This window comes from Phacochoerus africanus, chromosome 1 (genome assembly GCF_016906955.1).
Source record: "Phacochoerus africanus isolate WHEZ1 chromosome 1, ROS_Pafr_v1, whole genome shotgun sequence".
NCBI classification, from domain to species: Eukaryota; Metazoa; Chordata; class Mammalia; order Artiodactyla; family Suidae; genus Phacochoerus; species Phacochoerus africanus.
In genome coordinates, this window is record NC_062544.1 from 140,161,190 (window position 1) to 140,172,261 (window position 11,072).

An 11,072-nucleotide genomic window follows, 5' to 3' on the forward strand; every position below is an offset into this window, starting at 1 on the left:
AGAGTGGGGCACCTCTTGTGCAGGCTACAGGTGGCTAAGCACCTCATCTGTGGGATTAAGGCAGTGGTGGGCTAAGTGCAATGAACACTTCTTGTGTGGTCTACAGGTTGTGGGGGCAAACCACAGTGGTCATCTCAGAAACCAGAGGTGCGTGTGACCCTCCACCACTAGGGTTCTCTGAATGAGCACCTGTGGCTCCAGTCACCTCAGAAGTTGGCAAAGAAGAGGATACTGCCATGAAGCACCACCCATTGTTGCTCTCACTCCTCTGGGAACACACTCACCCTGCTGTTGCCACTGCCAAATGCTCCAGGCACCTCCTACACCTGTCTGATCACTGTCTCTTCCCAGGGTCCTACAACTAGGAGAAACCCATGGCATCTTCCCGTGTATCCTTGCAGATGCCAAGGGCCCAGAAACCAGGCACTGGCTCCATTGCTGCCCATTGCCTCCACCTCCCTGGAAGCACGCGCAGCACCCTAAAATAAAAAAGTAAGCCCTCAAAAAATACCCAGCAGTGCTCATGCTTATAAATGGCCCTCAAAGACTATAGTAGTTTTCCCTAAACTTACAGAATAAGAAACATATATGCAAAACAAAGAAGTTTTAGGAACCATTCCCAGTTAAAAGAATAGGAGAATTTACATGAAGGAGCGAACAATGAAGCAGATTTCTTCAGTCTAATAGATACCAAATTCAAAAAGGAGACAGTAAAAATGCTGAAGGAATTAAGAATGAGTATGAAGGAATTCAGAGTGGATATGAATAGTCATACAGGTTACTTTAGAAAGGAACTAGAAAAATAAGAAGGAGGCAAGAAAAATAAGAAAATTCATTTGTAGGGATGCAAGCTGAGTTAAAGACATGGAAGAGCATAATGAATAATGCAAAGGAATGAATTAGTGACTTGGAAGATAGAATAATGGAAATCATGCAATTAGGACAGCAGACAGAAAACCAAATGAAAAACACAAAATCAATATAAGAGATCCATGGGATAATACAAAATCAGCCAGTCTATGCATAGTAGGGATTCCATAAGGAGAAGAAAAAGAAAAAGGGATTGGAAATATATTTGAATAAATTATGTCTGAAAACTTTCCAAATCTAAAGGAAACAGATATCAAGATACAGGAAGCACAGAGGCCCCAAACAGACCCACACCAAGACATATTATAAAAAAAAAAAAAAACGGCAAAAGTTAAAGAGAGGATTCTAAAGTCAGTAAGAGAAAAACAAAACATTAATTATAAGGGAATCCCCAAAAGGCCATCGGCTGATTTCTCTACAGAAACACTACAGGCCAGAAGAGAGTGGCAAGATATATTCAAAGTTCTAAAGGGGAAAAAATGTGCAGCCTAGATTTCTTTACCCAACAAAAATATCATTCAAAATAGAAGCAACATCCTTGGGGAAACTCTTCACCTTCTTGCAGTGCTGGCTGCTATGCTTCCGAGGCAGGAAGCCCAGGAACCTGTGCCTGGGAGCAGAGAACTTCCATCCTGCGATTGGAAGCTGGACGACTCTTCCAAGCCCATGTACTTCACCACCTTCCTTGGCTACAAGGCTGGCATGACCCACATTGTGGGGGAGGTCGATAGGCCTGGGTCCAAGGTGAACAAGAAGGAAGTTGTGGAGACACAACCCATGGTGATCATGGGCATCATGGGCTATGTGGAAACCCCTTAGGGCCTCTGGACCTTTAAGACCATCTTTGCTGAGCACATCAGTGATGAGTACAAGAGGTGCTTCTATAAGAACTGGCATAAATCCAAGAATAAGGCCTTTACCAAATACTTCAAGAAGTGGCAGGATGAAGATGGCAAGAAGCAGCTGGAGAGGGACTTCAGCAGAATGAAGAACTACTGCCAGGTCATCTGGGTCATTGCCCATACCCAGATGAGCCTGATTCCTCTCCACCAGAAGAAGGCCCACCTCATGGAGATCCAGGTGAATGGAGGCATAGTGGCCAAAAAACTGGACTGGGCCCAGGAGAGGCTAGAGCAGCAGGTCCCGGTGAACCAGGTGTATGGGCAGGATGAGATGACTGATGTCATTGGTGTGACCAAGGGCAAAGTCTAAAAAGGGGTCACCAGCCATTGGCACACCAAGAAGTTTCCCTGGAAGACCCACTAGGGGCTCCACAAGGTTGTCTGTGTTGGGGCATGGCATCCTGCCCTCATGGCCTTCTCCATGGCCCGGGCTGGGAAGAAAGGCTATCATCACCTCACTGAGATCAACAAGAAGATCTACAAGATCGGTTCAGGGCTACCTTATCAAGGACAGCAAGCTGATCAAGAACAATGCCTCCACTGATTACAATCTCTGACCAGAGCATCAATCCTTTGGGAGGCTTTGTCCACCATGGTGAGGTGACCAATGACTTTGTTATGCTCAAAGGCTGTGTGGTGGGGACCAAGAAGTGAGTGCTCACTCTTCACAGGTCCTTGCTGGTGCAGACCAAATGACAGGCCCTGGAGAAGATCAATCTTGAGTTTACTGACACCACCTCCAAATTTGGCCATGACCACTTCCAGACTGTGGAGGAGAACAAGGCCTTCACGGGACCACTTAAGAAGGACCAGATTGCAAAGGAAGAAGGGGACTAATGGCAGAAGAGATTGTAAGGCTGGTAGAGTCTCAATAAAGTTATCTTCCAGTGATAATAAATAAATAAGTAAATAAACAAACAAGGAGGAGAAATAAAGAATTTATCCAAGAAACAAAAGCTAAAAGAGTACAGGAATACTAAAATCATTCTAAAAGAAATCCCAAAAGGGCTCCTCTAAATAAAAAATAAGTAAGAAGAAATAGGATGGTGGAAATCACAATTGGAAAGAAATCACTTAAATAAGCCAGTATACAGATCTAAAAGGGAAAAAATAAAAGCTATTGTAAAAGTGACAATAAGCACAAGAAACAGCAAAAGGACAAACATGAAGATGTTAAAAAAGAACTTCAAAATCATAGAATGTGGGGAAGGAAAGTAAGAAAATCTAGACTGCTTTTTAAAGAATGGGTTTGAGGCTATATGACTATCAGGCTAAAGCAAGCAGATATAGGAAGGGGTTAACATACAGGAAAAACAGGGCAATTGCAAATCAAAACCAAGCTTTACATTCGCAAAAACTAAAAAGAAGAGGACTAGGCATAAAATAAAAGGAAATCATCCAAACACAAAAATAAAGGAACAAAGGAGAAACATAGAATCAAGTGGAAAAAAAGGTTTAAAATGGCAATAATTACATATTTATCAATAATCACCTTAAATGTCAATGGACTAAATGCTCCAATAAAAAGACATAGAGTGGAAGATTGGATTAAAAAAACAAGAGCCTACAATATGCTTTATACAAGAGACTCACCTTAGGGCAAAGGACAACTATAAATTGAAAGTGAGGGGATGGAAAAAGATATTTCATGTGAACGGAAAAGACAGGAAAGCAGGAGTTGTAATACTCATATAAGACAAAGGTCATGAAGAAAGACAAAGAAGGACACTATTTAATAATAAAAGGATTTGTTCAAGAAGAGGATATCACAATCATCAATATATATCCCTTATATAGGAGCACCCAGATACATACAAAAAAATACTATCAGACATGAAAGGAGAAATTGATGGGAAACAATAATAGTAGGAGACTTCAATAACCCACTCACATCGATGGACAGATCTTCTATACAGAAAATCAGTAAGGTAACAGAGATCCTAAATTACACAAAAGAAAAGTTAGACTTAATTGACAATTTTCAGGACATTACATCTAAGAAAATCAGAATATATATCCTTTTCAAGTGCACAGGGAACATTCTCAAGGACTGACTGCATACTTGGGCACAAAAATAACCTCAACAAATTTAAGAGTATAGAATTGATTTCAAGTATCTTTTCTGACCACAATGGCATGAAATTAGAAATCAACCACAGGAAAATAAATGAGAAAAAACTGACCTCATGAAGACAAAACAACTTGCTACTAAAAAACCCATAGGTCAATGAGGAAATCAAAAGGGAAATTAAAAAACACCTTGAGAAAAATGACAATTAAAACACATCCATTAAAAATCTGTGGGATGCCACAAAAGCAGTGCTTAGAGGAAAGTTCATAGAGATACAGGACTTCCTCAGAAAATAAGAAAAATCTCAAACTGACATTTTTAACCTACAACCTAAATGAATTAGGAAAAAAATAACAAACAAAACCTAAAGTCAGCAGAAGGAAGGAAATCATAAAGATCAGAGAGTAAATCAACTAAATAGAGATTCAAAAAACAATAGGAAAAAATCAGTGAAACCAAGAGCTGGTTCTTTGAAAGGTTAAGTGAAATTGACAAACTTCTGGCTGCACTCACCAAGAAGAGGAAAGAAGATCTCAAATAAACAAAATAAGAAATGAAAAAGGAGAAATCTCAATGTATACTGCAGAAATTAAAAAAAAAGAGAATACTATGAACAATTACAGGTCAAAAAATTTGACAACCTAGAAGAAATGGACAACTTTCTAGATACTTACAGCTCACCAAAACTGAATCAGAAGAAATAGATCAACTGAACAGACCAATCACTAGAAACTGAATATGTAATAAAAACACTACCTACAAACAAAACTCCAGGACCAGATGGCTTCACAGGCAAATTCTACCAAACATATGAAGAACTTATACCCATCTTTCTTAAAATTTTCCAAAGCATTGAAGAAGAAGGAATAATCCCAAAGACCATCTATGAAGCCAATATCACCCTAATACCAAAACCAAAAAGAGCTACTACCAAAAAAGAAAATTATAGGCTATCTTTGATGAATATAGATGCCAAAATTCTCAACACAATTTGAGCCAACCAAATCCAACAACATATAAAAAAGATACACCATGACCAAGTAGGATTCATCCCAAGTTCAGAAGGATGGTTCAACATATGCAAATCAATAAGCATCATATACCACATTAACAAAAGAAAAGTAAAAAACCACATGATCATCTCAATAGATGCAGAAAAAGCATTTGACAAAGTCCAACATCCATTCATGATAAGAACTGTTACCAAAGTGGGTATAGAGGGTACATTCCTTAACATAATCAAAGCTAAATGACAAACTCACAGTCAATGTAATACTCAATGGAGAATAGCTAGAAAGCCTTTCTACTAAAATCTGGAAGAAGATAAGGATGCCCACTTTCACCACTTTTATTCCACATGGTATTGGAAGTCCTATCCCCAGCAATGAGAAAAAGAAAAGAAATAAAATGTATCAAATTATAAAAGAAGAGGTTAAATTGTCATGCTATACAGATTACATGATACTATATATAGAGAACCCTAAGAACTCCACACAAAAACTACTCAAACTGATCAACAAACTCAGCAAAGTAGCAGAATGCAAGATTAGCATTCAGAAATCAGTTGCATTTCTGTACACTAACAATGATATATTAGAAAAGGAATATAAAAATACAGTATCTTTTAAAATCACACCCCCCAAAAATTAAATATCTAGAAATAAATCTGACCAAGGAGATGGAAGACTTATATGCTGCAAACTATTAGACATTAATCATGGAATTAAAGGTGATTCAAAGAAATAGAAAGATATTCCATGCTCCTGGATTGGAAGAATTAATATCATAAAAATGACCATACTACCCAAAGCAATCTACCGATTCAATGTAATCCCTATCAAATTACCCATGACAGGAGTTCCCATCATGGCTCAGTGGTTAATGAATCTGACTAGGAACCATGAGGTTGTGGGTACGATCCCTGGCCTTGTGCAGTGGATTAAGGATCTGGTGTTGCCTTGAGCTGTGGTGTAGGTCACAGATGCGGCTCAGATCCCACGTTGCTGTGGCTCTGGTGTAGGCCGGTGGCTACAGTTCCGATCTGACCCCTAGCCTGGGAACCTCCATATGCTGTGGGAGTGGCCCAAGAAATGCCAAAAAAAAAAAAGAAAAAATTACCCATGACATTTTTCACAGAAGAACAAACCATCCAAATATTTATATGGAACCATAAAAAGACCCAGAATTGTCAAAGCAATCCTGAGGAACCCAGAATTGTCAAAGCAATCCAAGCAGGAGGCATAACTCTCCCAGACTTCAGACAATACTATAAAGATACAGTAATCAAGATAGAATGGTACTGGTACAAAAAAAGACATACCAACCAATGGAACAGAATAGAGAACCAAGAAATAAACCCAGACACCTATATTCAACTAATCTTTGAAAAACGAGGCAATAATATAAAACAGGAAAAAAGAAGCCTCTTCAGCAAATGGTACTGGGAAAACTAGACAGCTGCATATATATCAATGAAACTAGAACACACCCTCACATCATGCACAGAAATACACTCAAAATGGCTCAAAGACTTAAACATGAGACAAAACACCATAAAACTCCTAGAAGAGAACATAGGCAAAACATCCACCTTACAAATGTTTTCTTAAGTCAGTCTCCCTAAAAACAAAAATCAACCTGTGGGACCTAATCAAACTGACAAGCTTTTGCACAACAAAGGAAACCATAAAAAAAAAAAGACAACCCTCAGAATGGGAGAAAATAGGTGCAAATGATGCAACAAATAAGGGCTTAATCTCTAAAATATACAAACATCACATACAACCCAACAGCAAAAAACCAACAACCCAATTTAAAAGTGGGCAGAAGACCTAAATAGACATTTCTCCAATATGTAGATGGCCAAGAGGCACATGAAAAAATACTCAACATCACTAATTAGTAGAGAAATGCAAATCAAAAGTACAATGAGTTACCAATGGCCATCATTAACAAATCAACAAATAACAAATGCTGGAGAGAGTGTTAAAAAAAGGGTACCCTCCTTTTTTGTTGGTGGGGATGTAAATTGGCACAACCACTATGGAAAACAATACGGAGGTACCTCATAAAACTAAATATAGCACTAGCATATGGCCACTCTTGGGCATATATCCAGACAAAACTTTCATTGAAAAAGATACATGCACATCTATGTTCATTGTAGCACTATTCACAATAGCCAAGACATGGAAATAACCTAAATGTCCATTGCCAGATGATTGGATTAAGAAGATGTGGAGTTCCCGTCATGGCTCAGGGGTCAACAAATCCAACTAGGAACCATGAGGTTGTGGGTTCGATCCCTGGCCTTGCTCAGTGTGTTAAGGATCCAGTGTTGCCTTGAGCTGTGGTGTAGTTGCAGATGCAGCTCGGATCCTGCATTGCTGTGGCTCTGGTATAGGCTGGTGGCTATAGCTCCGATCTGACCCCTAGCCTGGGAACCTCCATATGCCATGGGAGTGGCCCAAGAAATGGCAAAAAGAAAAGAAAAGAAAGGAAAACAAAACAAAACAAAAACCAAACATGTGCTACATATACAAAATGGAATACTACTCAGCCATAAAAGAACAAAATAATGCCATTTGCGGCAACATGGATGCAACTAGAGACTCATACTAAGCGAAGTAAGTCAGAAGGAGAAAGACAATTGCCATATGATATCACTTATATCTTAAATCTAATATAGGGCACAAATGAGCCTATCTACAGAAAAGAAACAAACTTATGGACTTGAAGAATAGACTTGTGGTTGCCAAGGGGGATGGGAGAGTGGGATGGACTGGGAGTTTGGGGTTAGTAGATGCAAACTATTGCATTTGAAGTGGATAAGCAATAAGATCCTGTTATATAACACAGGGAACTATATCCAGTTAATTTTGATAGAACATGATGGAGGATAATATGAAGAAAAGAATGTGTATAAATATGTCATTTTACTGTAAGATGAAATTGACAGAACATTGTAAATCAATTAAATAGGAAAAATAAAAATCTTAAAAAAAGAGAGAACATGTAATATTCACACATACAAAGCCCTGCTGTAAGACTGTAACACAACCCATGGTACACCTTAATGCCCTCCTGGTCTTATTGCCTTCATTGGTGTTTAGAGTATTGGATACTTTTTCTGGTCGCTGCTCAGGTAACCATCTTTGAATGGCCACAAGTGATTACACCTTGCCTTAAAACTGCCTCATATATCTCTTGCCTCCTTCTGGGAGCCAGACATATGAGGATCTTTTCAGTGTCCATGCAAGCGCAACTTGGAATTATGGGGAATTATTGCCTCATGGAGCAAGCCCTTGAAAATGGAAACTGACATGAGTAGCTCAATACACCTCCTTTCCTCATGGTCCTAAGAAACAAGTGTTTACATAGCTTCTCATTAAATGAGGACCTTCAAAGTCTATCAGTCATGCCTAATCCTCTGCAGAGGCCAGCAAGATGTCACACCACATTTTTGGCTCTTCTGCCTCCTGCCCCCCCACATTTTCCAAATTCTTGCTCCCTTCATGGCATTCCATGCTAAGATTAGCCTCTCCTCTCTGCTACTCTCATTTCACTTTCCCATCCTCTTGAAATAAATACCAATTGCAAAGTACATCTTAAATATGACAAAGACCTGTGATTTTGATGGTAAGTTAAACATGAGAAACACTATAGTGTAACTCTCCCCCAAATCCAAATTCAGTATCAGACTACTTTTATCAAAAGACTTTATAAAGACTATCTTTATCGAAGGAAGGGGAACTTGATTTACTTAAAGTATTACAGTTAAGAAATGGAGATTATGTTTGAACCTACCTTATCTGAGTCTCTACCATATGTTCTGATCCTCTGTGCTTTAGGAAAAGGATTCAAATCCATTTTACAAAATAAATGGTTAAAATAGTATGAATGTTCTGTAAAAAAATCCTTTGCTGGGATATGAAATTTTTCTTCTAACAGAGGCCTGTTATTTATAAGATTTGAACTTATTACATAAAATTCCAGGAAGAAATATTATGATGAACAAGCATAATAACAACAGCACAAAGACTACAACAATAAAACTTAAAGAACATATGCGTGCCAGTCACTGTGCTGCTGTATGTTTTATAAAAACCCTTATTTATGTTCCCAACATCCCCTCCACCATGCTTACTGCCACTATTTCCATTTTAAAGACAAGAAGAGTGAGTTTTAAATATATTGAGCAATTTGGTAATGGCTCAGTCAAGTAAGTGGTAGAGCTAAGATTAGAACCCTGGCATTCAATCACCCTGCTATCTTGCTATGCACGAGGTACAGCTGCCAGCTCCATGTTAGGAAGAATATTTAATAATCAGAGATTTTGAAAGCATAATTAGCTGCTGCCCCTTGGTAGTGAATTTGCTCTTAGTGGAGATTTAGAGCAGACTTGCTAGGTGAGATGAGGCTGGTCCTCCTAAAATGAGACAGAGCCAACAGAGTAGCAGTAGCTCATATTTCCTTCACACACATGGGGTTGGAGGGCAGAAGGCAGTGAGAGCGGGATCCAGAGGAACCAAAGCAGGAATGGAGAGCATCTGGGACTTACTCCACAGAAATGTTAAAGGCTTATGCTAGGGTTGGTGCTGGAGTAAACTCAGTTTGGCTAGATGGAGCATGTCAATAGAAACAATGAAGTTGGGTTCAATAGGTCTGACTGTTGATTGGGAAGAGCCACTATGCTTTAATCAACACGAATCTTCTCAGAACAGAAGTGCTTATCCCTTAATAAGATCTCAAGTAGAATTGGCCAAACCAAGTTTGCGGAACAGCCAGATGTTCACTTAGGGAGCTATTGGAGAGTGAATTCATGCTTAGCCAAGAGCTAAACTTCCTGGATTTCATAGCTCTTACAAACTTACAAAGTCCATCTAATTTAGGAAGCTAGTAAGGGCTGGACAACTGGGAGAGGCTGCTTTAAGACATAATGGTTTTTGATGAAAACCAAAGAAGTTGACATTACACACTTGGGTTAGTTAGTAGTTGATTTTCAGTGAAATATTTTCTAATACATCATTAGCATGCTTTGGGAATAAAAAAATTGGTTCTGTTTGATTCACACAAGACTTTCAACTTCTATCAAATCTTCTTAATGGATGCTTTTAGGATAATCCCTTTAATTCCTCCCTCAGCACTTCTACAATCAGCAAACACATGGAACTGCCATTAACTCTCTTCAACAGTTGTTCATGCATAGATAGAGGGAAATCAGCCTGGCAGCACTGACAATGGCTTACACAAACTGGCATTAGACCATGTGACTCATGAAGAGCAGACACATTTGGAAAGCTGAGAATCACAGAGCAAGTAGTCCTATAGTCACCCAGAACCCATCATTTCTGAAGGCAAGCTCCTCTTGCCTTTTCTCATTTATGCTTCATGTGTACTTATCTCACAATTTAATTGCATCAGTTGCTTCACAGATGGGCTTAAAGGACATTTTAGTTTCCAAGCATAGGAGACAAAAGAGTGACTGGTATTGGTTCTCAGATTAGAAGCTATTAGGAAGGGGAAGGTTTTAGTGGTTTGAAAGAATGTAACCACGTTTGAGGGAAAGCAGTCTATTTCCTGAGCATCAGGAGCATTTTGGCCTCAGTGGGGGAAAGAGAAGGAACAGCTGTGAGTAGACAGAGGATTAGGCCTGTCTGTTGCTAAAGAAAATGGAGGCACTGCCCCTGTCAAGGCTATACCTCTCAGTCCTGCTGGTGAGAGCCTCACGGGTGATGGAAGGAAGGAGGGCTCTTCGAGGGAGAAGTGAGGTGAGAAGCCGGGAGGGAAGAGTAGGAAGCTTCAGGGAGGACTGGAAACTGGGAAGAGGCAAAGCCAGCTTGTTATTTTCTGCACCATAACCCCCTGGCTACACAATTAACTATGCTTAAATTAATAATACTAATTGCAACACTAACCCAAACCCAGTCCCAACTCAAATACTAACTTAATGGAAGACTGATTATTTGGGAGTCTGAATCCTAAGAGCTCTTAAATAATTGTCCTGAAAGGATTTTTTTATTATTTAGTTTTAGTTATTTTTTAAATTCTATAAGCACAGACTCATTAGGACCTGTGACAATAGATCATATTATTAATTTACTCATCCATTCCTTCTTTGTATGGTGATGGATGGTAAACAAATCCTATTTTTTTTAATATTTTTTTTTTATATTTTCCCACTGTACAGCAAGGGGTCAGGTTATCCTTACATGTATACATTACAATTA

At 39.0% G+C, this 11,072-nt stretch overlaps 1 pseudogene; it reads left to right on the plus strand.

Annotated features, from left to right (window-relative positions):
- The first annotated feature begins 1,524 nt into the window (after positions 1-1,524).
- Positions 1,525-2,609, plus strand: LOC125110638 (60S ribosomal protein L3-like; annotated as a pseudogene).
- Positions 2,610-11,072: the final 8,463 nt, after the last annotated feature.